General features: G+C 41.7%; 1 pseudogene; it reads left to right on the forward strand.

The window, feature by feature from the left end:
* Positions 1-958: 958 nt before the first annotated feature.
* Positions 959-27,404, forward strand: part of LOC105806930 — a 40,314-nt pseudogene continuing 13,868 nt past the window's right edge.

Consider the following 27,404-nt stretch of genomic DNA (forward strand, 5'->3'; position numbering starts at 1 on the left):
GGCCAGAGGACAGAAAGGCAGCACCGCAAGATCCCAGCTGTCGGAACCTGGGGAGTCTTGCCCTCCTCCCCGCAGCGTCCCCCACCTTCCACCCCTTCTCCACCGCCCCGCCCCGCAGAGGTAGAGTCCACCCTGACCTGGCACCCAGGAGAAGACTGCCTGGGACATTTCATTTTGCCTTCTCACGCTCCAGAGCTTTAGAAAAAAAGCGGGGTGGGGGGAGCTGCCATTCCCCCCTCTCAATCCTATTTCATTCCCTTCCTGTCATCCCTAGGGGGTCTGTCTATATCTGGTTCCCTTGGAGAGGAAAGGTTAAGATGGGTGTGGGGGGAATTTTCTAGGAAAGGAAGAGACCAAGGAACCAACCCCTAAGATTAAATACAGAGCCCAAATGTGAAGCTGGGTTGCTGTTTGTGCTAAGAAATTATAAACCACGTGGCGGGCTAGGGGGTGGGGTGGGTTCTGTGAAGGGAACTGGATTGGAGGTGGAAGACTGAAGTAAATCAAATCTGAGTCTCCGAATCCCCAAATTTAAAGTTCCCTGTATTTTAAACTTCACTAGAAGGGCGGAGTGGGGGTCAGTGAGACACGGCTGGAGCACCCTCCCCTTCTGGTCTTTAAAGTCCCCAGGGTGGCTGTTGCTTCAGCGCAGGGGTCCTTCTCCCTGTTCTTTCCAAGAGATTGGGGACACGAACGAATACAACCTCTTCTAACTGAAATAATAAACACAGACTCTTCTGTGTCCCCAGGCCAAGGCATTAGGAAAAGATAAGGCATCATTCTTCTTTTAAAATAAAAATATTCACAATACCATTCTTTTTTGTATTTTCAAACCTGAAAGCTGGATTTCTTTTCCTTTTTTCTCTCTCTCTCTTTTTTCTTTCTTTATCATTTGCTTTCTGCCCTACATGTTCACTAATAAAAGAGCTAAGTTGCTAGTTCAAGTGTGTTTAACCTGATGGAGCAAACGCGCAGCAGCAGCCCGCGGCGCTCGGCGCCCGCAGCGCTGCAACCCTACGCGCGCCAGCCGCTGTGGGTTCCCATTCTCAAGTGCCGGGACCCCGTCAGTTCCACCTGTCCCAAGTCCCAGCGGTGAGACCAGAACAGGTGACTTTCTGTTCTGCGGTCCCCGTAGTTCCCGACACCCACTGACGGATGTCTAAACTGTCGCTGGCCCAAGAGAAAAGAGGCCTCCAACAAGTTGGCAGAGCTGCCCTCGCTGCCCGCCCCCTCCCCACCTCCGCCTTTTCCTCTCCTCCTGAAATTCGTTTTCTTGGGGGGCAGTAGCATGGGTTCCAACATTTTCTTGTGTTTCCTCCCACGGAAGTAGGCATCCTGGAAGCAGTGCCTCGTTAGAAAGTCGATGAGTTTATGGGCTGAGTTTGCTTCTTTTACTATTGTCATTTTTTTTTGTTTTGGGGTTGTTTTTTTAAGCAGAAGCAGAGAGATCAAGATGGTAATTGGAAGGGAGATGGGTCATTGAAGAGAAAGACACAGACAAGTATACCTCTTCTCCAACTATGTTTCTTTAATTAATGCTAGAAAAGGCAAAGAACCGGTTTTCAATACTTTACATGCAACAGGAAATTTTCTTTTCCTTGCATTATAATTGAACCAGCCCCACAGTATCTTTGGAATAAAGTTTGAATTCTTTATGGAGGTATTTCTTTGGCCTATTGTCTTTGTGCAGTGAACTCTACATCGTGCTATTCAATCGCAACTTATATTCTCCTGGCTACCAGCAAGATTAATTTAATCATTGTAATGCAATTATTAATACTGTTTACCCAACGCTGGGTTTCAGGTTGGCTGTTAAGAAATTAAACTCTCGCTGGGTGACCAGAGCTAGGCAGGGGTTTCTTCATGTTGAAATGAAACAGTCCTCTTTATTTAGTCTCAGGGCTCCAGCTTTCGGCCACCGCTCAATTAGCCAAAATGGAAACAATTTTCATTCATTGCAATAACTCACTGTTCTGGAGATCGCTTTCAAAATATACACTTTATTATTATACGCTGACCTCGGTGGCGTGGAGTGGCAATAAAAGAAAGAGGCAAGGAGATCTATCTAGCCCCCTTGGGCTATAATTATTAGAAATTAATTGGGTTCAGGACCCTGGGTAGCCTAGCTAAATTAATAGCTTGTCTAGCGGTTTAAATCCGAATTTTCAGTCCACAGGAGAGAAAGGGAGAGTCAGAGACATGAAATGCAGACCCAAGGGACTCCTGGGTTTACTTGCAAGACACTCATCTATTAAATAGTGTCCAGAATACATTTGAGTTGGGGAGAGGGGGTCTGGAGTAGGAGGGGGCGGGGGCGACAAGAAAGAATGGAGCAAGACGGGGAGGGAGGCTGCGAGTGAGCAAAAAGGTCTCGAGTTGATTTTATTCGATTTTTCTTGTCTGCATTGTTTTCGGGAGGGGTTGCATTTAGGGGTTAAAATAAAAAATAAAGATCCCGTGTACTCGGAGCTGTCGTGCGGAGTAAAAGTGAAAAGAGAGCCTTAGGCAAAAGGAAATTACTGCGAGCCCGCGTGACCTTTCAGGGAGGTAATCAATCAAGTGATCAACAGGGATATTTATCATCGCTATATAGGACTACTTCGCCCTGCACGGGCGGGGTGGGGAGGAGGGAGCGAGAGGAGGACGGAGACACGCGCGCGCGGGCACACACAACACACACACTCACAAAAGTTTGAACAAACCCGATAAGCCTCGAGACAGAACATGCAGGCTTTAATAAATGTTAAGACTACCCGTTTAGTCTGACATTCTCAGAGAAACACACACTCATCCACATATGCTGGGGCAAAAGCGCACATCCAGGCAGCAGCGGCTGCGTGAAGGTGTTAACTTTAAACTGCACGCCACGCTCTGCCCTAAAAGGAAAGTTCGCAGTGAGACGCGCGCTGCGAACGCCGGCGAGGCGAGAACGCGGGGCTGCGCGGGGCGGGCGAGGCGCAGAGCTAGCCCCGCTACCGCGCCTAGCCGGGGAAGGAGCGCGGGCGGCCGCGGGGGGCGCGAGGTGGCGGGGGCGCCCCTCTCTGCCGCAGGCGGACGCCCGGGCCTGGGACACCTAGCAGCCTCCTCTTCCTGCGAAATCCTCGCGCTGCCCAAGCTGCAGCGGCCCAGGCGAGGCGCGCTCCGGCGAGCACGCGCGGCGGGGGTTCGGCGGCCGAGCGTTTTCTGCCCAGTTGCCTTCTCTACCTTGTAAAACTTGCCATTGTGTAAATTGCGTTTTTGGTCCCGGTTTTCTTAGCAAATCGTTAGGTTTTACAATGCTGTTCCCTCCCCCTAGTTCTTCGACACCCTTATTTCCAACTTCAGAAGTGTATATATGGGATTGGGGGGGGGGTGTCAGGGTGGCTGGCTTTTAATGATGATGATGATGATGATATTAAATAGTCGACTTAAAATCTAGGCCCCAAGGCCCTCACCCAGCTCGGAGAATTATAATCAGCACTTCTTTCGAGAGGAGGTCTAGCTGATAACTAGCCCACGAGGCTAGGGAACTATTTCCCAACGGGTTTATGAAATGCAGATTGAGGTGATGCGCGCCGCCTCCCAGGTAGCGAGCCTGGGCTCCTGCGGTGTGGGAATGCGGGGCCGCGCCAGGGCCGTGCCTGTTGGCACCAGATGCGAAGCTCGCGCTCCCCCGCCCGCCGCTCCGCCGGGCCTTCTCCCGCACAGCCTAGTCTGCGGCGCCCCCGCCTGGCTTCCCCAGCCGTGGCAGCTCTGGTGCGCCTGCCGCGAAGGGCTCCAGCTGTGCACAGTAGCCGCCTGGGCGTGGGGGGTGGGAAACAGCTGGAGCGCCCCGGGGAAGCGCGGGTTGCGGTGGAAAGGAACCCAACAAGGAGGATTATGAGGCGAGCAACTCCCTGAGCTGCTGCTACTGGTTTAGGATCAGGAGGAGCAACTTCACTGGGCACAAATCTCTGCCCTGTGGAAACTGGAGCTTCGGAAAGAAACCAGACTGCTAGTGTGCGATGCCCTGGGAAGCATGGAAATCTTTGGTTCCCTTCCGCTGAACAAAGAACCGCCTGGAAGAGTATTTCTCAAAGTGTAATGTGCATACGAATCACCTGGGGATCTTGTTAAAATGCAGATTCTGATTCAGTAAGTCTGGGATGATGCCTGAGACACCTGCATTTCTTAACAGTCTCCCAGGTGATGTGGATGCTCCTGGAAGTGTGGTCGGAGAGCAGCAGCATCAGGCATCACCTGAACTCTATTAGAAACTAAAACTCTCAGGCCCCAACCAGACCTACTACATCAACACTGTCAGTTTAGCAGGTGGTTCACTAGAACATTGAAGTTTGAGAAGCACTGCTCTAGAATGTGCCTGGCCAAGTTTTCTTTCCTCTGTCTTAGATCAGGGCACCTCCATGATTGAACCTCATTTCATAATCCTGCTTTCTGCCTTGGTCACAGGAAGGGGTGGAGTCCGTGAGTCTACCCATCGAAAGGCCACATCTCCTCTGGCCTATTGCAGAAACTGGTGACATCAATTGACCACTGGGCTTAGAGGCCAAATGCCACCAATGAAGCTTCCTGGATCCTTACCTGCTTGACATCCCTTCCTTCCACCCCCTTGTCTCCCATCCCTCAATATTCTGCTGCCAAGTCTATGACATTTATTTCTCCCTACTTACATTAAAGTTCTTTGTTTACACATTTTCCTTCTCTAGCTGTGGATATCTGGAAGGAGATCAGGCTTGCTATTCTCCAAACTTTATTTTTTTTTTTATCTGCAGCATGGGAATAGTCTTTTCTTTCTTTCTTTTAAGAAACAGGGTCTCACTTTGTCACTCTGGCTAGAGTGCAGTGGTTTCATCATAGCTCACAGCAACCTCAAGCTCCTGGGCTAAAGCTAACCTCCTGCCTCAGCCTACTGAGTAGCTGGGACTATAGGCATGCGCCATAACGCCCACTAATTTTTCTGGTTTTTGTAGAGAGGAGGTCTGGTGATGTTTCTCAGGCCGGTGTCCAGTTTCTGGCCCCAACCAATCCTCTTGCCTCAGCCTCCCAAAATTCTGAGATTACAGGTGTTAGCCACCGTGCTGGCTGGAAATTTTCATTTCTTCCTGTGTGGGGTTAATATGTTTGGAAGCGGCCGGGCGCGGTGGCTCACGCCTGTAATCCTAGCTCTCTGGGAGGCCGAGGTGGGCGGATTGTTTGAGCTCAGGAGTTCAAAACCAGCCTGAGCAAGAGCGAGACCCCCACCTCTACTAAAAATTAGAAAGAAATTTATCGGCCAACTAAAAATACATAGAAAAAATTAGCCGGGCATGGTGGCGCATGCCTGTAGTCCCAGCTACTCGGGAGGCTGAGGCAGAAGGATCGCTTGAGCCCAGGAGTTTGGGGTTGCTGTGAGCTAGGCTGACGCCATGGCACTCACTCTAGCCCGGGCAAAAGAGTGAGACTCTGTCTCAAAAAAAAAAAAAATATATATATATATTTGGAAGCTATGGTTGCTGTTGTTAGGAAAAGATGGCAGTATTCAGATTTCAGAGCCATTACACATTAGATAAACTCTGAGGTAGCAAGATAGAGTTGAAAGACCTTAAGGGTCAAGCCATTGGAGGTTTAAATCCCAGTGCCACCTTTGACCAGCTCTGTAAACTTAGGCAAATTACTGAACCTCTCTGAGTCCCAGTTTTCTCCTCTGTATTATGAGAATAACTATGTACATCTTGCAGTATTATTGTGATGATTAAAGATAATGTATACAAAGTGCCTAGTATAGTGCCTACCGAATAGTAGAAACTTAATAAATGAAGCTGTTTAGAGCTCTAAACTCTAACAATCTGTAATTGGGCAAAATGATGAGGTTGTGTGTGTGTGTGTGTGTGTGTATGTGTGTCAGGCGTCTTGGACACTGCCCTTCCCATTTCCATCTGTAATGAGATATTTTTCTTTGGCGAGCAGACGATCCCCTCAAATAGCTGAAGCCTGAGGACTTTGTTAGACATAAAACTGGCTGGTACAACTAGATCTTAACATTGCAGTTTGAATGGGCACCATTGTGCCTGTTGAGAGAGAGAGAATAGGATTTAGCTACATATTTTTAAGGGATTCTTGTGTACTTGTGTCCTGATAACTCAGTTTAATATGAGTCAACACTACACTCAGCTCATCCCATGCAAGGAGGATCCTGACCATCTCCCCAGCCTGAAGTGGGCCACATGATGAGGGCTACTGAGACTCAATGAGAGATGCATTTCTCCTCCCCGGCACCTGTAATTGCAAGGCTTTCTGTACAATATATACTAAGTCAGTATTTGAAGATGTCTAATGCTTGTATGTTACCGTGTTCTCTCCCTGTGAGATGGAAGCCACAAAGACAATTCAAAGAGAAAGTTATTTTTTTTTTTTTGAGACAGAGTCTCACTTTGTTGCCCTGGCTAGAGTGAGTGCCATGGCATTAGCCTAGCTCACAGCAACCTCAAACTCCTGGGCTGAAGTGATCCTACTGCCTCAGCCTCCGGAGTAGCTGGGACTACAGGCATGTGCCACCATGCCCGGCTAATTTTTTCTATATATTTTTAGTTGTTCAGATAATTTATTTCTTTTTTTTTTAGTAGAGACGGGGTCTCACTCTTGCTCAGGCTGGTTTTGAACTCCTGAGCTCAAACAATCCGCCCACCTCGGCCTCCCAGAGAGCTAGGATTACAGGCGTGAGCCACCGCGCCTGGCCGAGAAAGTTATTTTTAATAGGGCAGGTGCTTTTTCTTTTTAATTGTTTTTACGTGCATTTTTGTTTGTTTAGTATTTTTTAAATTTTCATTCCCATGAATCTGGTTGTTGCCCTTACTTTCAATACATGAAGCTATTGATTAAGTCTATATCCCTGCCAGGAAATAAAAGATTTGTGAAATTAATGTATGTAATATTTTAACATTCTTTATTCAAACAAATGAATGATTATGGGTGACATGAAAATATAAAATATAAACGTATAAACATAAAGTGAATTAATTTGCTTAATGTATTTTTAAACTTGTAATTATAGTAGATTTTCCACATCTTTTTAAAGCACAAACTACAGGATCCATGCTAAGACAGCTCATAAACGAGACTGCCTTGTAACAAGATCCTTGGTACTCAGTAACTTAATTCCCTTGACTTAAGTCCAAGGCAGACCTGGCAACCCTCAAACTCTGCTATGGAGTGAAGTCCTATAGCCATGACAGAGTGTGATACAGGTGTGCCCTGCTTTATGAAAAGCCACATCACAATATGATTATTTGCTTCATGCTATTTTATTAAATAATAAGTTCCCCTGGGACATTTAAAATATGATTTGACTCACAAAAATTTTATTTATATTCACTTTTCCCAGAAACACACCTATTGAGGTAAAGCTCTATTTTTTCAAATGATGATGCATGTCCCATAGCAAATGTTTCATAAGCAGTCCATTTTCAAAGGTCAAGACAGGAAGCATACCATAGTTCTGGGATTGGGAAAGAAACAATTTCTGCAAAGAAAATCAATTGTACACAGAAGAAACTGTAGGACTGATCTATTAAATTATCTATTAATATTTTGAGGGCTCATGTAGAAGTACTGGAAACCTGACATATGATAGGATTTGGACTTCAAACATTTTAGAAAATACAATGCTCTTGTGCTGGGTTTTAATAGTAAACTTTCCAAATCAACTCTATAAACACTCTTGAAACATACAGGAAAGAATTTTCTGTTGCATAGAGAAACTGAAGAATAATTCTGAACTTGGGCTGGGTTTACACCCATTTAGAAGTAATAGTATATCAGCAAAAAAAATCACCATCCAACTCATATCCAAGTTTTTACTTAGCTGTTTGGCATTGAATTGGATCTCTGAAACTGTATACATTGGACTCATCAGGACATTTGGCACTCTTACGAACCCAGGAGACATCTTCACTTATGGCTGCAGTATAAGAAGCACCCATGCAAAGAAGCCAAGATAGTGAATAATATTTTGATGCTTCTGTTTCTGTTGTGTTAATATTCTGCTGAGCTTTTCACAATGTTTGTGTCCAAAATCTCTACAGAATCAACAATCATACAGCTTTCTTCATCAAACTAAATGATCAGTCTGGTGCCTTTTCTAACCCACCCTACACAGCACTGCCTGCTTAATGTTCCTAAGGCACAGTTCTGAACATGTCATTCTCTTACCAGAATATTCAAGATCCCTCAGTTATTTTAAAGATAAAGCTCCAAATTTTTGCCTTTCATTCAAAGGTGTTCTACAGAGGGGAAACAGCGAGAGAGATATGGAAACATGAGGTGTGCACCAGAAGTGTCAAAGATCTTAGTCTGGCTGGGTTATGGGATTCAAGAAGGGACTTTACGAGAAATAGGTTTGGAAAGATAGGTTGGGCGCATGCCATGGAAGACTTGGAATGAATGGCAAAAATCTGGAGCTTTATCTTGAAGATAATTGAAGGATCTTGAAGATTTTGAATAGGGAAATGACATTATCAGAATTGTGCCTTAGGAAGATTAAGCAGACAGTGGTGTGTAGATTGAATTACACATGTTCAGTCTATCCATCTTTTGAGATCCAAGACAAGCATCACCTCCTCCAGTAAATGTTGATATGATTCTTTTAACTGGAAACAATCTCTCCCCATCAGCAATCTCCTGTGGCATCTCTGTACCTCTATGATCTCTCTTCATAGACTTTAGATTCCTTGAGGAGATATTTGTATCAATCCTTCTTGTCCTCCAGTACTAAAGTACATCTTGCTCAGAACTTGTACTTTCTAAATAAAAGGATTTTTGTTTTGAAACAATTTTAGAAAGTGTTCAGGCATTACCTTTTTTAATGCCTTTCCTTCAGCCTCTCAATTCTTTCTTGTTCTCTGATTTGATATATGTTGGATCTTCTTGTTCTATCTTCATATTTGTTAGCCTCTTTTTTTAGATTCCATCCCTTTATTATCTCTCTGTGCTTAATTCTGAGTAATTTCCTCAAATCTATATTTGAGTTCTCTAATTCTCTCTTTAGCTGTGTCTAATAAGCTATTTAACCTGTCAATTGAATTTTTTATCTCAATTTTTTTAATTTCCATAATTTATATTTGGTTCTTTTAAAAAATATGCCTGTTATCTTTTCACACTGCCTTGTTGTCTTATTTTCAGTCTTGAAGTTAAGTTTTTAAACATTTTAGATATATTTCTTTTATCTGACAGCTCTATTATCTGAAGTTCTCAAGAGTCTAATCCTTCTCTTTGTCATATCTACTAATCATTGCTCAGGCAAATTGTTTTCGCATATTTGAGAATTTTAAATTGTAAGTTTACCTTCAGCAAGACTTTATCATGTTTAAAAATCACTTGAGGACATATCCTTTCAGAGTAATTTTACATTTGCTTTTGTTAGATGCTTCTGTGTTATCATCAATTTTTTCACTAATTTATCATCCTATGATTTCCCAAACTATGGAGGAAGTTTAATTAGAACTACAGACACAAGTGATAGTAAGCCTGTTAGGAAGAATTGCCAGGAAACACTTTTTTTATTATCCAGAGGCCAGATGAGATGGAAGCTTCTTTGTTCTCTTTTTCTGGTGAACTGATGATTTTGTAGACCAGCCTTTCACTGATGATGTAGCTCTTCGAGACACAGCTTTATGCAAGGGTCTCAAAGGTATCAGTTCTATCTTCCTAACTCATGTTGGGCCAGAGATTTATGTCCTGATTCCATGAGGGTTTTGAAATCTAAGCCCTGAGTTCTCAAGGCTGTTGTCTCTCCTCCCACAACCACAGGCTGCCAGGATTTTGATTCCCTTTTGTGTTGCACCCCAGAGACTTTCCTTATGTTCTTTCAAGAACATTTATTAGTTATTAAGCAGAATGCTTCAGTGACTTGTGAAGGGAGGGATTGCAGAGTATGTAGTCTATAAAAATACTAGGAAGTCTAGACTTGAAAATACCTGTGATGGTTTGCTATTAGTGAAGTTCAGTTTCAATTTTTTTTTGAATCCTTTTATTTAAAAGAAATTTCTGAGTCCTAAAACAAAAGGAGAACTGAATGTCATTTATAAGTAGAATCACAAAAATAGAGTTTTCACATGTTTTTGATCAGCCTAAAATCTTCCATCCCACCTCCCTTCTCTGGCCATCAAAATTATATTCTGCCTTCACATGTCATCTCAGATTCAGCCTTCTCCCTAATGTTTTCCATAATGATAATAATAATAATTACAAAACAATAACAACTATTTATTAAATCATTGCCCTGTGTTAACCACTATACTGGCATTTTGCATATGTTCCCTTATTTTTCTAAATGACTCTATGACATTTTTAACCTCATTTCACAAGTGAAGAAAGTGATATTCCTAGAAGTTAAATGACTTTTCAAAGTGACCTAGCTAGTAGTGGGTTGAGCCACATGAAACTGCTGATACTCTACTGTTTTTTAACCCACAACAAAGCAGTTTTGCATCCTTTAATCTGACAAGTGGTGAAAGTGGCATTCAAATTAAGATCTGACCAATTTCTAACTTCATATGCTTCCCTTTAGACAACACAGCCTCTCGACCATGATAATCATTCCTTCCTCTAGGCTATTACAGCACTTTTTTTTTTTTTTTTTTTGAGACAGAGTCTTGCTCTGTTGCCTTGGCTAGAGTGCTGTGGCATCAGCCTAGCTCACAGCAACCTCAAACTCCTGGGCTAAGGTATCCTCCCGCTGCAGCCTCCTGAATAGCTGGGACTGCAGGCATGTACCACCATGCCTGGCTATATTACAGCACTTTTATACCATCTGTCTTTACTCACTTTCCTCATTTCACTCTCAGTTACAATAAAGTATGTACACTCATCTTCTCTGATGGATTGTAAGCTCCTTGAGGGCTGCACCTTAGCTCTGTATCCCTAGCCCTTAATGCAGTACTTGGTACATGACTTCAGTATATTTTTTCTTTTAATAAACTAACCTAGGTTATTCAATTCTTGGTTGATATGCTTCTGAGCTTTTTTCTTTCTCTTCATTTCCTTTAGTGGTAATTTTTAAGCATGGTCTTGAATTTTTTGACATTATTCCCATCTAGAAATTGGGTCTATCTATGTCTCTTTTTCATGAATCTGAGTGGGCTTGTGACTGCTTCAACCAATGGAGTAGGGTGATGTTATGTGACTTCCAAGGCTTGGCCATAAAAGCTCATGCAGCTTCTGCCTAGGTTTCTTGGAACATTTGCTCTCAAAATCTCCCTCTTGGATGCTGTATCTCAGAACCCAGCAGCCATGCTATGATTGTGCCCAATCCACATGGAGAGCTCTCACATGGGTTCTCTCACCAACAGTCCCAGCCAAACCCAGCCTTTGAGCTATCCTAGCATAGGAGCCAGGCAGATGAGCAAAGAAGTCCCCAGATGAGTCCAACCCCCAGCTATTTGAGTAACCTCCAAGCATTTGAGTCTTCCCAGCTGAGATCCCAGATATTGTGGAGCAGAGATAAGCTACACATTCCATGAGCATAATACAATGATGATTGCTTTACCCCACCACTTTGGGGGGGTTTTGTTGTGCAGCAGTAAATAACTAGAGGATTGCTTTCATTTGGCCTATCAGGCAGGAGCAGCTATAGCCTGGTTAGTTCTGAACCCTCTAGAGATTGGGCTGATAGCATAAAGGAGCTCATTTCCCCCAGTAATAAGGGTCTGGTGGTAGATGACTGCCCCATGTCTAGAACCAAAAGTGCACTTCAAGTGGATATCAGCTTCTGGACATGTTTTGAGCATTTGGCTCCCACCTGTTGACTTTGTCTTACTGACTCACTGTGCTGGCCCAAGCCTGAACCCACCTCGTTGGCTGAGAAAAGTGGCCTCCCACTTCATTATTATTGCCCCCTTTTATTGGGGCTGGACCTTGCCTCTATATCCCTCATATTGATTCTGACACATCAAATTAACCTACAGCAGTCAAGCCATTCACTAGAAGCTGAGCTCTGCTACCACTCAGAAGCCTTGGTGCCCTTTCTACCCTCTTGTTCATGATCACTCAAAGACTGATTCCAGTCCAGGCTGTCAGCCAAGCTCTACCTTTTTGGACTTGGTGACTTGGACTCTGACCCCTCCTTGGAGGGGTAGAGCTTATTCTTCACTTCCAGACATCCTACCCAGTAGAACCCTTCTCTTTACCAGGATTTGTTAGCAAACAGCATACAAATGCATACAAATGGCTGTAGCATGGCTAGGCCCACCCTCTTCGTGGCAATTAGTCTTACCAAATTGTCTAACAGCAGACACACCTGTACAGGTATGGAGGCAGAATAAGCAGTGTGAGGCAGAGGTCACTAAGAGCCCCTGAAGACCAGAGGCAGAGGCATCAGGAACTCCTGGGCCAGCTGTGGTAGTTTCTGGCATCTGGTCCCGAGCATGATTCCTGTTAAGAAGTAGGCAGGGACAGCCATGGTGTTTTGTTAGGCCAGTCCTGTGCTGTGGGAGGGCATTCTTCTAGGTGCTATGTGAAGCATCCAAGCTGGTTCTCTGGTCCTTCCAGAGATCTGTAAACTGCCTAGTATCTTTTAATAAAAACCTTTCTGTTTAAACCAACAAGAGTGGATTATTTCGTCTAAAATTAAGAACACCGAATTTATCATCTTCTAATACCTGTGATTCTGCGAATCATTCAGAAAATCCTGTAACTGTAGACTGTTTATTTAATTTTTGTTTGCAGGTCCTAACAGAAAGTACGTACTATTAATATTGAAAATACTTCTGCTACCCTACTGTGATAGTAGAAAATTAACAAGTTCAATGCAGTAATGTTAAAATCAATGACCAGCCAATCAGATGACATATTCAAATAGTATTATTTTCACAAAAAGTTTTTTTTTTGTTTAAGTGATGAGGTCTCATTCTGTCACCCCAGGCTGGAGTGGAGTGGTGTTATCATAGCTCACATCATAACAACCTCAAACTCCTGGGCTCAAGCAATCCTTCTGCCTCAGCCTCCTGAGAAGCTGGGAGTACAGGTGTGTGCCACCATGCCCAGCTAATTTTTCTATTTTTAGTAGAAATGGAGTCTCCCTCTTGCTCACACTGATCTCGAACTCCTGACCTCAAGCAATCCTCCTGCCTCAACCACCCAGAGTGCTAGGATTATCAGTGTGAGCCAGAGCTCCTGGCCTCCACTAAAAGTTTTAATGTTAATGTTAATAAGTTTAAGTAATACAAGTATTAATATTGATAGTTAAAGGTTTTAAACATTATAAAATAAATTTGTGATTTACCTTAAGAGTTTCATGTTTACCTTTTGAAATTTCTATTTTGGGGAAATGTTTTATAAGGGATATAATATATTTTATAGTAATATATGTATTTGATTTATGAATATCTATTTTGGATATGCATGGCAAAAATATTTTTGCTGATTAGGATGCTTGATCAAAAAGTTTAGAAACCACTGCTGTGAATTCAAAATGTTCATTTTTAAAGAGAGTTTAAAGAGCATCTAATCTGAAATACTTCATGAAATTTTTTTTATTTCCAAGTATTACGGGGGTACAAATGTTTTTGATTACAAGGATCACTTTTGTGATGCTTGAGTCAGGGTTGTAAGTGGGCCTGTCACCCAGATCATGTTCATTTGTACCGGGTACGTTTTTGCCCATCCCCTCTTCCCACTTACCTCCAGCTGATTTCCATTGAGTTATACTTCCCTCTATGCACATGTGTACTGTGAAATTTTTGATGACAAAAACCTTTCTTCAAAGAAAGCTACAATACCGAAAACCAACGATGTGTTTTGGTAAAATCCCCCCATCTGCTTCTTTCCTGAAGGGTCTTGAGGAGCACTGTTTGCAAACCATTGATACAGTAGCCCTCTCTCATTTTCCTGATTAGGAAACTGAGGCCCAGAAAGGAAATGACTTCGTCAAGATTACTTAATGACCGAACTGGGGCTCAACCCACATTTCCTGAATCTCTTTTTGGCCAAAAGTCTTTCTACCATATTTCATGTAAATACTGCATTTAAAAGAGTTCCAGTGATGTTTTCTAATTTGTGTTTCCTTTGTAGTTCTGAAATGTTGAGAGATGTTTGCAAATCTGAGGCTGGTGAGTATCTGAGAAGCTGAAAGGAAATGTTGGAGAACTGCCTGTCACCCCCACCTCCCTCACTTCCAAGCAAAGCTGTTCATATATAAACTTTTTTAAATGAGTTCACTGTGCATTTTGTTCCTGCTTTCTTGCTTGTTTGGCTTTAGTCGAAAGAATCTGGATTGGAAGCCCAGCCAAACACTTTCATCAGATCCAATCACAGTCACACTGTCATCTGATAGTAATGTGGCATCACCCAAACGTTTGCTCTCTTGTTCACACATGTGGACTCTAACCAGCAAAGGAATAAGCCGTAGTGGCTACAAGCAAATATCTCTGAACTTCACTGAGTTTGATGACAGTGGTAATAAAAATAGTCTTTTCCATGATGAACACTACCCAGTAAGTCAACAGTTCAAAAGGGATAGTTTTAAGAGTAACCAATGCATTAGCTCTTGTCAATGAGATTCCTTTTGGCAGTAATATATTCTGGGGATTAAGTTAAACCAAATGTTTGTAACAATGGAAATGTACTCATGTTAACAGTTAGGATTATCGTCCCAGTGAATATTTACTGTAGTTACATTCAAATTTACCCTTTTGGACATTGTTTGATCATTTTCTTCTCTTTTTGATAAATTCCATTTTAAATTAAAACCAATAGAAAGCATCCTTTAACATTTTAAAAGTCTTGCAGCTTAGTTTCTTTTAAAATGTTTCTTTTTTTTTCCTTTTTTTTTTTAAGGGGCTCCTCTCCCTCTGCCCACACAGTGTTGGCAGGGAGCAGTGAAAGCCCTGCTTGAGAAAGTTCCGTAAATTCTTTGGCTACATTTGCCCTCACTTGGTGCTCATAAATTTTAGACCTGGCCACGGCTGGACACTACATGACATTTTTCCTTGATTACTCTTTGATTTCACATCTGTTTTGTGCCACTTGGTTACTTTGTGGTCACACAGGTAAGAGGCCCAGTGTTGACTGCGTAACCTGGGAGCTTATCGCTCTGGTTCCTGTACCTAGAGGGAGCCAGTGTAGAAAGGCCCATCTACATATAACCTCCCATGAAATGAGCCTTCTGCTAGCTTCTGGAGTCACCCCGGAAATTCCTGGCTGCAGAATTCAGCAAGACCAGTCACTAGTGTTGTGCATCACAAACACACTTTGTTATTTTTAGGACTTTGTTCTGAAATTGTTCTGACTCAATATTTTTGTTGGTTGATATGAAGAAAATTATTTTTAACTCAGGCCATAAGTGACACTCCATCATGCTTTTAATCTATAAAATAGACGGAAGAGAGTAATAGGGAATTTGCACTTGGAGTTGCTTTGCTGGTGTTTTCTTTTATCACTTGTGGCTGTATTAACATATACACAAAGGTATCATTTATTCCTCTACAATGAGGAGAGGAGAAGGGCCTCATGAATGGGTTCAGAGCACCTATAACCCAAATGCCTCAAGAGGACCCTCACAGAGCCTTGCCATGCTGGTGAGATTGTCCTTCACTCTCCCAGGCCACCACACCACAGCAAGCTCAGAGAGCCCCAGGAGGAACGTTTGTAACAGTGGAAATGTGTTCGTGTTAATGGTTAGGATTTGCATCCCGGTTAATATTTACTATAGTTAAGCTCAAATTTACCCTTGCGGACACTGTTTGATCAGTGAAGGAGGAAACTCTCGTTCATTCCCAAGTCACTCCCAGGCCACCGTACAACCACCAGAAGCAGAAGAGAGCAGTCCAGTGGCCCCACCTTTCAGCTAACCACTAACCACTAGTACTCAAGCGTGAACTGACTGCCCATCTTCTTATTACATGGTGGTTCGTAACCATAGTTGTACATATAATACCTGCAAAGCTCTTTAAAACACTAATGCTGACGTTCCAATACAAACCAACTAAATCAGAATCTTTGAGGGTGAGGCAGGAACATCCCTAAGTGTTAACAGCTCCCCGGAGGATTTCCACTCACTTATTCAAGCACCCTCTCTGCAATAAGTCTTTGACCTCATAGAGATCTTTGATCCATTGGCCTTATTGCTTTTTCAGCATTCATCACTCCCTCATTTCCTGGTATCCAAATTCTCATGGTCCGTAATTATAATCATGTGCAAAAGCTCAATCTTTCCCCACTGTTATACTCTCCTGGTAAAGTCCCCGAATGCTGTTAAACTGACTGCCACAGCTATTCCATGCCTGGACCAGATCTAAACATTCCTAGGGAAAAACTCATGATCAACCTTGTTAACTGTTTTAATTTTAAATCCATAGCCACAAATCTCAATTGGACATAGACCACAGCTCAAAAATCCTATTATGCTTTCAGATTTTCAGTTTCCCATACTACACCTTCTATTTTGTCCCCCAAATCTAGATTTCCCTCCCCTCACCACCACTCTTGGCTGATGATCTGGCCTCATCATTCATTGGGAAAATACAGAAATCAGAGGAGATTCCTCATCTTCCTAACTCCAAATCTGCAAAACCACCCACATCTGTTTCCATGCCTTTTGCCCTCTCCCCACTTGCTATGGATAAAATGTCCCTGCTTCTATCAAAGGCCAATCCTCCACTTGGCTCTGGATCTCTCCTTCTCTTGTCTTCTGAGGGACTTCATTTCTCCCTTCATTGGAAAGTATTGCTAATTTCTTCCTAGTAGTTTATAAATATGTTTCAGTACCTTCCATCTTGAAACAAAACAAACCCTCCTTAAGTCCACATCCATCTTAGCTATCACACCATGTCTCTGCTTCTCTTCACTTTAAAATTCCTTAAAAGAGCTGTCTCTAGTCACTCTCCCCATGTCCCCAGTACTCCAGGGAAAACCACGATTATCAAGGTGAGGCTCACTTTCCAAACATCTTTTCCTTGACATCTAAAAGGAATCTCAAGCTTAACATGTCCACAATCTCTTTTTCCTGGTCCCGCAAAACAATCTGGTCTCTCCCCAGTCTTCCTATTTCACTCAGTGGCAGCCTTATCCACTGGGTTCAAGCTTTGATTCCTTTCTTTCTCTCATACCCTATATATAATCCAACAAATTGTTTTGTTGGCTGTTCTTCCAAATTGTACCCCTCATGCATCCACCTCTCTCCGTTTCCCATCACTCCAGTCCAATCACCACCATTCCTCACTTGGACAGTCTCCTTCCACTCTTGTCTCATGACATCCATTTTCTATATGGCAACCAGGGTGGTCATTTAAAAACCCAGATGAGATCAGATCATATGCAGCAGCTTCACATTATATATATATATATATATATATTTTTGAGACAGAGTCTCACTCTGTTGCCCTGGCTAGAGTGAGTGCCATGGCGTCAGCCTAGCTCACAGCAACCTCAAACTCCTAGGCTCAAGCGATCCTTCTGCCCCAGCCTCCCGAGTAGCTGGGACTACAGCCATGCGCCACCATGCCCAGCTAATTTTTTCTATATATTTTTAGTTGTTCAGATAATTTCTTTCTATTTTTTTTTAGTAGAGATGGGGTCTCGCTCTTGCTCAGGCTGGTTTTGAACTCCTGAGCTCAAACAATCCGCCCACCTCGGCCTCCCAGAGAGCTAGGATTACAGGCGTGAGCCTCCGCACCCGGCCTCGGCATTATATTAATACTTAGAATAAATCCAAACTTTTCTCTAGGCCTATTTGACCTGGCCCTGGTCCTCAAACCTCATCTCAGATCACTCCTCCCTCCTACTCCCACCTTTGCTCTAGCATGGAGGGCCACTCTATGTTCCAGAATCCCTCTGTACTCCAGAAAAATCTCACTGTTTACTTCTGCTTGTGTTGACTAAAATGCTTGCTCCCCAGACCTTGTTATCTCAGCTCAAAAGTCACTGACCATTCATTCTAAAGCAGCCACCATCCAAACCATTGCTTTTTATTACTCAGTTTTCTTTTCTTCATGGCGCTGAAATGAAGTGATTTTAGTTGACATCCCAAAAGTAAGTAAAGCTCCTCTTAAAGATAACCTCCAGGGATCAGTGTAATAAGGAAAGGCCTTAGAGTGAGATGAACTCTAAGAAAGTCTAAAAATGATACTTCATTTTTAAGGGCAGTGCCTGAACCGCACAGGTAGGTATTACTGGCTTTCTCAAATGACCTTTGGAGAGGTTTGAAATTTGGTGAGTATAATCACTATTTTAGCTCTAGCTCTAACATCTAGGACCTTTGAATAAATCACATGGTCCAGAGAATTTTGGATCATATATTCTGTGTTCCTCTATCTCAGCAAAAAGCACCAACTGAGGGGACTTTTTTCTTCTTCTTTTTGTGACAGTGTTTAACCTATCAATATCTATGACCTGCAGCGACTTTAGTGATGATCTAAGGGATAATCTGGCTTTTACTTCTCACAGTGTAAAAGACCTTCCATGTTTAATTTAAGAAATAGCGATTTTTTACATTAAATTTCCTTAAAATAAAAGGATATAACTAACTTTGTCTCCTTCTGACTGATAACACCACTTCTGCTTTCAGACACTAATTAGGAGATACCCATTTTGAATTATTTGATACCACTGATGAATGAGAAATATACATGAGTAATTTTTCTTTACTGATAATGGGCATTAAATGGCACATATCCTATAGAATAAAGTTCTTTGCCCTGCTATAATAATAGCTGTTTTGTTTTGACTTCAGGAATTCTGGAATCAGTGTTCAGCCAACAGTAATTACTGCTCATTACAATAATCATCACCATCAGCATGATCGGTCCCCTGGGGTACAAGTCAGGGCCTAAGGAAATGCATTTTTTATCTAGGATGATGGAGATTTTACCTGAGGCCCAGGTAGCCTCTCTGGGAGCCAAAGTTGATGACTAATACTGGCAGCTGCTAATATATTGAATTCCTAAGTCAGAATTTTTGTTTTAAGTGTTTTCTGAGTGAAATCATATTCAAAGGAACCTGAAATTTCAACCTCATGTTGAGAAGTTTTTATGGGTTCCATGTATGAAATAGAAACAAGAGCAAATGGAAATAAATGGTTAGAAGTTTATCAAGCAAAAAAGGTAGTATCAGCAGCAACCCATATTACAGAGATGTGGAAACCAATCTCTGCTTCTTGGTTTGGGGATTCCCTTCAATAAAACCCATAATAGAATGGCTAGGAAAGGAGTAGGTGCTGGAGTGAAAGCAGGTACCATGGGTAGTTTACAGAATAAAATCATAAAATCACAGGATTAAAATGGATCTGAAGCTTGAATCCCATTTTTAGCATTAGAGTGAAGCTTTACTATGTGCTAAGCATTAGTTATATTTGGAATTCAGAAGCAAGAGCCTAGGCTCTGTCTTTAAGGAGTTCATAGTTGAGCAGGACTATTGGTTAGAATGTAATCCTCTCAGCAAGGCATTCAACTGCATCCAAATAAAAAACGCATTTACAGTGGCTTAGCTAAATAGATTTATTTTCCTCCTAAATATCAGGTGCAGAGGTAGGTGATTCAGAGCCATCCAAGTTCTGGCTCCAAATATCTCTGTGCTCCACTATCACTAACATGTGACTTTCCTCCACAAGCTTGTCACTCAAGGCTGCCAGGTAGCAGCTCTACCTCCAGCTGCATGTCTCCCGCCAGGAAAGAAGGACAAGAAAGAACAAAGAGAAAGGAAGGAAAACTGCCTGAATCAGGAAAATAAAATCTTTCCCAGAAATCTCTAGCAGACATGAGTTTATATCTTCAGGCCAGGATTTGTAGCAAGGCCATCCCATCTGTAAAGGATTTGGGGAAGGTGAGTATTTAAGCCACACATATTGCCACTCCAACTAAAATAGGGACTCTGTTGTAAGAAAAAATGGGAGAATGGGGATTAGTTAGCAACAGGCAGTGTCTGCCATAGACTAATAAGCATGCTGACAATTACACCAGAGTATGATTTGTACATATTAAATTTTTACGGGCAAGCACAGGACTGTCTACTTTCTGGTTAGGGGAAGGTGTCATGGAAGCCTTCACTGAAGAAGTAACATTTGAACTGAATCTCAAAGAATAAATGGAATTGTCAAGGTAGACCAAAAAAAGGACTGCTTTAGGCAAGGACTAAGAGGGTTAAGTGGGCGTGGAAAATGGTTGTTCATAACAACATTTTTAGTTGCTACTGGCAGAAATGCAGTCTGAACCAAAAAGTACACAGGTAAAGTTTCGAGCATGGCAGGCTCTAGTGTTTCAGTTGATGTCACCAAGACTAAATCTCTCTCTCCATACTTTGATTCTACAATAGCCAGTAGGCAGGTCCAGGCTTATATCCCGTCCTATCAGTAGCTCCAACAGTTCTAAAAAAGTTCTGAGTATGAATCTCATTGGAACATCTTGGGATGTGTGTCTGTCACCTTGACCTATCCCCTTGGACAGGAAAATGACATATATTCATGGGACAAGGGGGGCGTTCCATGTCCAACCCAGAGCACTACCCAAAACATTTGAAGTAAGAGCATTAAAGAAGGTTTTCCAAAGGAAAACTGAGAGTATATAAAGTAAACAAAAATTGCAAATGTCTCCAACAGAGAATAAATTATTTTAGTGATGTTTAGAAGGTATAATGTACAAGGCATAGTGAACAATTGGCTGATTTGGATGAGGGGCAAGGAACTCTGAAATGACACTAGAATTCAGGCTTGGGTATATGGGTATGATGTTGGCACTAAACAAGCTGGTGACTATACAGTGAGGACCAAGTGGGGATGGGAGAGGAATGGGGACGGTTACAAGCAATAATAATAACAATAAATCTTAATAACTACACACCCTGGCAAGCCAAGGGAAAGAAATAGCAGGGAGCGGGAAATCTAGATCTAGCACTTAGAACTAACCACTGGACTAGATTTTTCAAATCTTCAGGCCCATCTCTGTTTACATGGGCATCTGAAATGTATTTATTTTAATATGCAAAGCACTCTGATTTTGAAAAATTTCCAAACACATCCTACCTCAGCTGTCTCTGTTACACTTTCAGTTCTCTAATGTCTCCTTTCCTCTTTCTCTTACGTAATTAGTGTCATTAAAACATCAAAACAAGGGGTTAAATTAGAAATGGTTTGAGATGAACAGTGAAGGGAACCTGCAGCCATAATGAAAAATAGCATCTAAATTTTTGAGCCTGCATGAAGCCAATAAACTATCCCTAAGTCCAGTTTAATTAATGTGTAGCACTTGTCTACTCAAAATGTATGAATAAATCTTCAAAGCCAAATGATTATTTTAAAATATGAGTTGGCCAATACAGTATGAGTTAGCATACAAGCAGATTAAAATGATATTTTCATTTGGAATGAACATAGTTTAAGATTTACAAACTTTAAACAAGATTTCTCGAACACATATTTGGTTTTTCTTTTGGTGGCGACTATTATAACTGAGATTTAGTGACCTGGTCTCAAAAGAACAAGGATAATGTTTTAAAATATCTCCTAAATCTCATTAGTTGCATTAATCCCTTAAACTGAAAGGGATTGCTATTTTGAATATATTTCAGGAGTTATATGTGGTTATCAAGGCTTCAATAATACCACCATAACATCTTGATTAAAATATTACTAAAAATGGACAGAAAGTTCAATTTCTATGCATTTTAAGAATAACACAGATTATTCTGAAAGAAGACTAACATACATGATCTGTAATAGATATTGTTAGATGTCTAGTCAACAACCATTTCTCCCTTTTCTCCTTTCTCATAGAACCTTGCTGCTTACGAGTATATGCTGTTCTCCCCCAAGCTTTCTGCGTCAGGGAAGGTTGGCCCTTCCCCAGCCCCAGAGGGTGAATCCCGTTTGGTCTAAGACAATTAAGATGGTCCTATTCCCTTCACAATGACTAGTCAGGCATTTGCTTGTGTGATTTTAGGAGAAGTCAGCTGAGAGCAAGTGGGAAGATTTTCCCCACTCCTAAAAAGCAGCATAAGAGAGAGGCCATCTAGTATCTCCTAGAAGTTGTCTTGTTGGGATGTAGCCTGCAATTGCTATTACTTCCTTGCCACTATGAGGCGAGCTAGGCTGAAGATAACCAATGTACTGAATGAAACTTTTATCAGCTAAACATTATGTCTTCTGAAAGGTGGCTGTGCTCCATAAATCAAATTAGGGATCAGTTTCTTATTTGGTAAACCAAGATACAGAACATAAAATTGGTTGTTGAAAATCAAATGTTCATATCAATATGTTTTCTGTGCCACATCTAATCAGGAGGGGTAGTGATCCGTCTAGAATAATTTTCTAAGCTGTATTTAGTTGTGGATATATTTAATATGTTTAAAGCACAACTTTAAAAACTTGTCAGGGGAGATATGTAGAGCTAGTAACAACTGGGAGCTAAAATTAAATTACTGATGGGTGACGTTTTATTTAGATAGTCTTCAGTCTGCACAAAATGAGTGAGTAGAACCACAGGTTTCTAACCTAAAACAATTTTATCCAGGTGATTTTCTTTTTTGGAATTAAAAAGCATTTAACTTTTGATATTATTAGTGTAACATCCCTATGGAACCATTTAATCACAGAAGGCTAATCTTTCCACACAACATTCTCTCCTACATGAAACTTTCCTGAGAAACAATTTAGAATCCTTCTATTTTTGAATCCAGTATTCAATCATCTTGTCTAGACTGACTTGCTAGATAAGGCTACAGAGTCAGTCTGTGTGAATCACCCATTTTCATATTGCCCAGACATAAATTCTTTTCAACAGTGCAGACTGTCCAGTCATCGGCCTCAAAAATATGTACGTCAAAGGGGGAACTGAATGAGAGGATGTTCATGGCTTAATTCCACATGTAACCACTTACAGAAAAGTAAAGTTACAAAAAATGTCCTCTGACAATTACTGGCAACAACTTTGGATACAAGATGGTATGTTCAGAACACAGTTTCAGAAATCAATAAATCAACGACAATTAGTTGAGCCTGGATAATTGCACCTTAAGAATGAAGGACAACAGGGTGGTGTTGCCAGAGAAAGACCAGCTGGCTGGTCACCTGCAGGTGGACATTACTTTGGTGACATCGCAGAAGTCAAAGATATGATTCCTGGATTTATAGACTTAAAATTTTGACCTCCACAGTGCACCAGAGTTATCAGACTCAAGAAGACAATTTCATGATAACCAAACACACAAGGGACTGATATGTCAATCAGAATGCCATTTATTCATGTAAATAAGAAATATGACTGTACCACACAAAAAAATGATCATTTTTGCATAACCTGTTGCCTTAGTCCATTCCTGCTGCTACAACAAAATACCTTAGACTGGGTACTTTATAAGCAACAGAAATGTATCGTTCACAGCTCTGGAGGCTGGGAAGTCCAATCACAAGGCACCAGCAGATTTGGTGTCTGGCAACGGCTGCTCTCTGCTTCATCGATAAAGCCTTCTTGCTATGTCCTCAGAAGGGGGCAAACAGGATCCCTCAAGCCTCTTTCATAAGGGCACTAATCCCATTCATAATCACCTCCGAAATCCCCCACATCTTAATACTGTCACCTCAGAAGTTGGGTTTTGACATGTGAATTTGGGGGGGATACAAATATTCAGACCACAGCACCTGCATTTTCCCTGTAGGTAGCTAATATTTAAATCAAATTATAATCAGAAAGTTGTTTGGTGAGCGGTGACAAATTTGAATGAAAGGGGTTGTTCCTATGATGCAAATGTTTGGTGGCACTGGATTTTAATAGCCTAATTCCATCATTTTCAGATTCTATTCTTATTTTATTAACAACAGGACATGTTTTGAGGATAGAATCTTACAAGGAACACATACATAGATATAGATATGGATATAGACATACAGATACCTCTGCTCCTCTCTCTCTGTGCTCTGATTGAACTATGGGAGCCTACCCAGGTCCCCATATGCTCAGCAACCCCATGGCCTGCAGGGAAGCGGCAAAATTCATGTGTCGAAACACAACTCCGAGGATTGTGAAAAGGATTCCAAGGATGAACAAGCATATGCAGAGATACAGAAGTGTGAAAGATTGTGGGACATTCTAAGAACAGCAATGGTTTGATAAGAATGGAATATAGTATTTGTGAGGAGATAGAGGAGATAGTAAGAGATAAGGCTTAAGAAGTAAGCAAGAGACAAATGATGAAGGAAAGAACCTGTAAGCTTTGCTATATTACTTGAAAAAAATATTTTTTCCATAGAAAGATATGGAAAGCCTTAAAAGGATTTTCAGTGAGGCCATAACATGACCAAATTTCACTTTTATAAATATCACTGTGGCTGAAAAATAGAAAATTGGAGTTAGCGGGAAGGGTACAATATAAGCAAGGAGGATAGTTAGAGGCCTATATCATACACTACCAGGGCTCCCACCTTGTCACCTTACCCTGAGAACTTCACTGCCACGACACTAGTCCTCCAACGGACAGCACCTGCATTTCATCACCTGAAAGCTTTCTCTTGCTGTGGGAGCCCACTTTGTTGGCTGAGGCAGTCCTGAAGTGTCAGAGGATGAATGCCCCAGCAACGCCCTTGACCAATAATGAGGGGCTGGGGTAAAACTCTGGGGCACGTATTAGCCCCAGTTGGGACTAAGCCCAGTTGCCCACAGTGGTGGCCAGCTTGACAGTGGAAATTTTGGCTGCTTTCCTTTCCTTGTCTCACTTCCCCACTGCTCTCCTTGAGGAGAGGGATCTCCCACATTACTTGCACTCAAATCTTTATCTCAAAATCTGCTTTTGGGAGAATCTAAATTAAGACAAGGTCACTGTAGGTGAAGGATGATGAATGCCTGAACTGAACAAAGAAAGTAGAGTGGGAGGCAAAGGAAGTGGGCTGGGATACATTCAAAAGAGGTAAAGGCTAAACAGGAGTGATACTGGAGAATTCCAGGGTGGCATCCAGATTTCTGATTTGGGTGACTGGGAAACAGCAGTAAAGGAAAGTAATAGAGGAGAAGGAGGATGTGGGGAAAGATGACGGGCTCAGAGTTGCCTGTGCTGAGTCTGAGACAAACATGTGGAGGTGAGAAGTAGGATGTTAGAGGTACAAGCTGGAGCTCAGACGACTGGCCTGAGGCTGGAGACATGCACTTGGAACTATGGGCTTTTATCATTTTGTGCTCACACCTGAATCCCCTTCATATTTGGGAAAAATAAAAGATGAATGGAGGCAAGTCCCCTTCCTGCCTTGAGATAAATCAACAGGGGTGCAGATTCACTTTCCCAGCTCATTAGCATCAGGGCACAGTCATGTGACCTAGGCTTAACCAATCAGATGTCCCCACCAGGAACTATACACATTGCAGGCCACGTACAGAGCCAAGGGCAGTCTGATTGTTCAGGGTGGACATGGCAGAATTGAGAGTCCAGTGTTTCTGGCTTGATGACAGCAGCAATGTTGTTCTCTCTTCTGTCCTTTCTGACAGGTCGACTTTAGGGGAGTGAGCCAAGAATCCATGCTAATTTTCCATAATGGTAGGAAGTGCAAGTCAAATTCTGTCTGTGTTTATTGGAAAAGGATCAATGTTCTAATTATTTTTTATGTATGTCAAATAGTGTATTTATTTATTTCAGAATATTATGGGGGTACAAAGTTTTGGTTACATATATTGCCTTTGCACAGTACAAGTCAGAGCTACAAGCGTGCCCAACCCCCAGACATCATGCACTGCACCCATTAGGTGTGAATTTACCCATTCCCTCCTCCCCCCCCCACCTGCCTGATGCCCTATGAATGTTACTTCCATACATGCACATAAGTGTTGATCAATTAGTACCGATTTGATGGTGAGTACATGTGGTGCTTGTTTTTCCATTCTTGTGATACTTCACTTAGAAGAATGGGCTCCAACTCCATCCAGCATAGTACAAGGGATATTACTTTATCATTTTTTTATGGCTGAGTAGAACTCCATGGTATATATATACCATATTTTATTATCATGTATTGTTGGACACTTGGGTTGTTTCCACATCTTTGCAATTGTGAATTGTGCTGCTATAAACAAAGTGCAGATGTCTTTTTTATAGAATGTCTTTTTTTACCCAATGTTCAAATTCTTAACCTGGGAGATAGGTTCATGTGGGTTTGTTTTGGTTTTTGTTTGTTTTATATTTATATTAAGTATTCCTATGCATTTTAAACATTCTCTTTTATGCATATTTCACAACAAAAATTTTAAAACAAACAGGTTTTGAACAGAGGTAACAAATAAGAAATTTGTTATAATGTCTGGGATTTGCTTCGAAATAAGAGGGGAAAACAAAGAATACTCATAAAATGTTGATCATTGCTAATACAAAGAGACCAATACAGTGGCCTTCTCTTTACATTTTTGTATGTTTGAAATTTCTCTAATTATACAATATTTTAAGGAGGACAGAATAAGGGAGTGTGGAGAATGAATGAGAAGGTGGGGAAAAGAGATGGAAGCACAAAGTGTATCCAGAACTCATGGAGGAAGATTAATTCTAGGAATACTCTAAAGGAAACCTAATACCTCACATATTAAGTATGACCAATATTTATTGATTGATATTAATCTAGAAAACTGGCAACTGACTAGAAATAGCACTAAACTTTGTTTAATCAGAAAACTAAAACCTTGGAAATATCTGAAGACTTGAGTCACTAACAGCCCCCAGATAGTTCATTTTCAATTTCAGATGCCTCAGATTTCAGATTCTCCACTCACCTGTCTGCTGCTTACATTTTTCTTTAGTAAACTATGAACACTTACTTCTCCTTGGTAAAAAGTGTCATTCTTGATATTATTAATTCTACTTTTCTGCTCCTAAAGCTGAGAAAAGCTTTTCCCTGAAAATGGATTTCTGGCCTTGTCGCCAATCTTAGCCAGGATTTTAAGGTGTCACTTTATTGCCCTGTTCTTTAAGCTTTACAGAACCACCTCCACCCCCACTCCCCGCTCCCATCTCTAAGAAGAGGAACTGGGAATATGTTTCCCAAGGGCTGTCTGGAGAGTATTTGAGTGACACTATCCTGGGCCACTAAAAGGAACCAGCTCCCAAGGGTGGAATGAAATCTCTGCTTTTCCAGGGTTTCCTCCCCTCCTATTCAGTTCGAAAGGTCTGGAACATATTGCATTATCCAGCTTTATTCACCATTTTATCCCAGCATCCTTAGGGGATTTGATCAAAGGAGAATCCCAGAATATAAACCAGCCACACCTGCAAATTTTATTACAAGTGTGCTGTTTGTTTGTTTGATTCAGATAGGGGAAGGATGGTGGAAAATTAAGAGCTACAGGAACATTGTCCTCACAGCTCAGCTCCTCCGCTGCGGGCTTCTTTCCAGTTGGTGCAACAGGAGATCTGGGGCCTGTGTTTGCTTTTCTTGGCATTCACAGAGGTGGTGTCTGTAGCTGAAGACACTGGGGTTGTTGCCAGAGGCCCTGCTGGAG

Source organism: Propithecus coquereli, unplaced genomic scaffold (genome assembly GCF_000956105.1).
Source record: "Propithecus coquereli isolate 6110/MARCELLA unplaced genomic scaffold, Pcoq_1.0 Scaffold15, whole genome shotgun sequence".
NCBI classification, from domain to species: domain Eukaryota; kingdom Metazoa; phylum Chordata; class Mammalia; order Primates; family Indriidae; genus Propithecus; species Propithecus coquereli.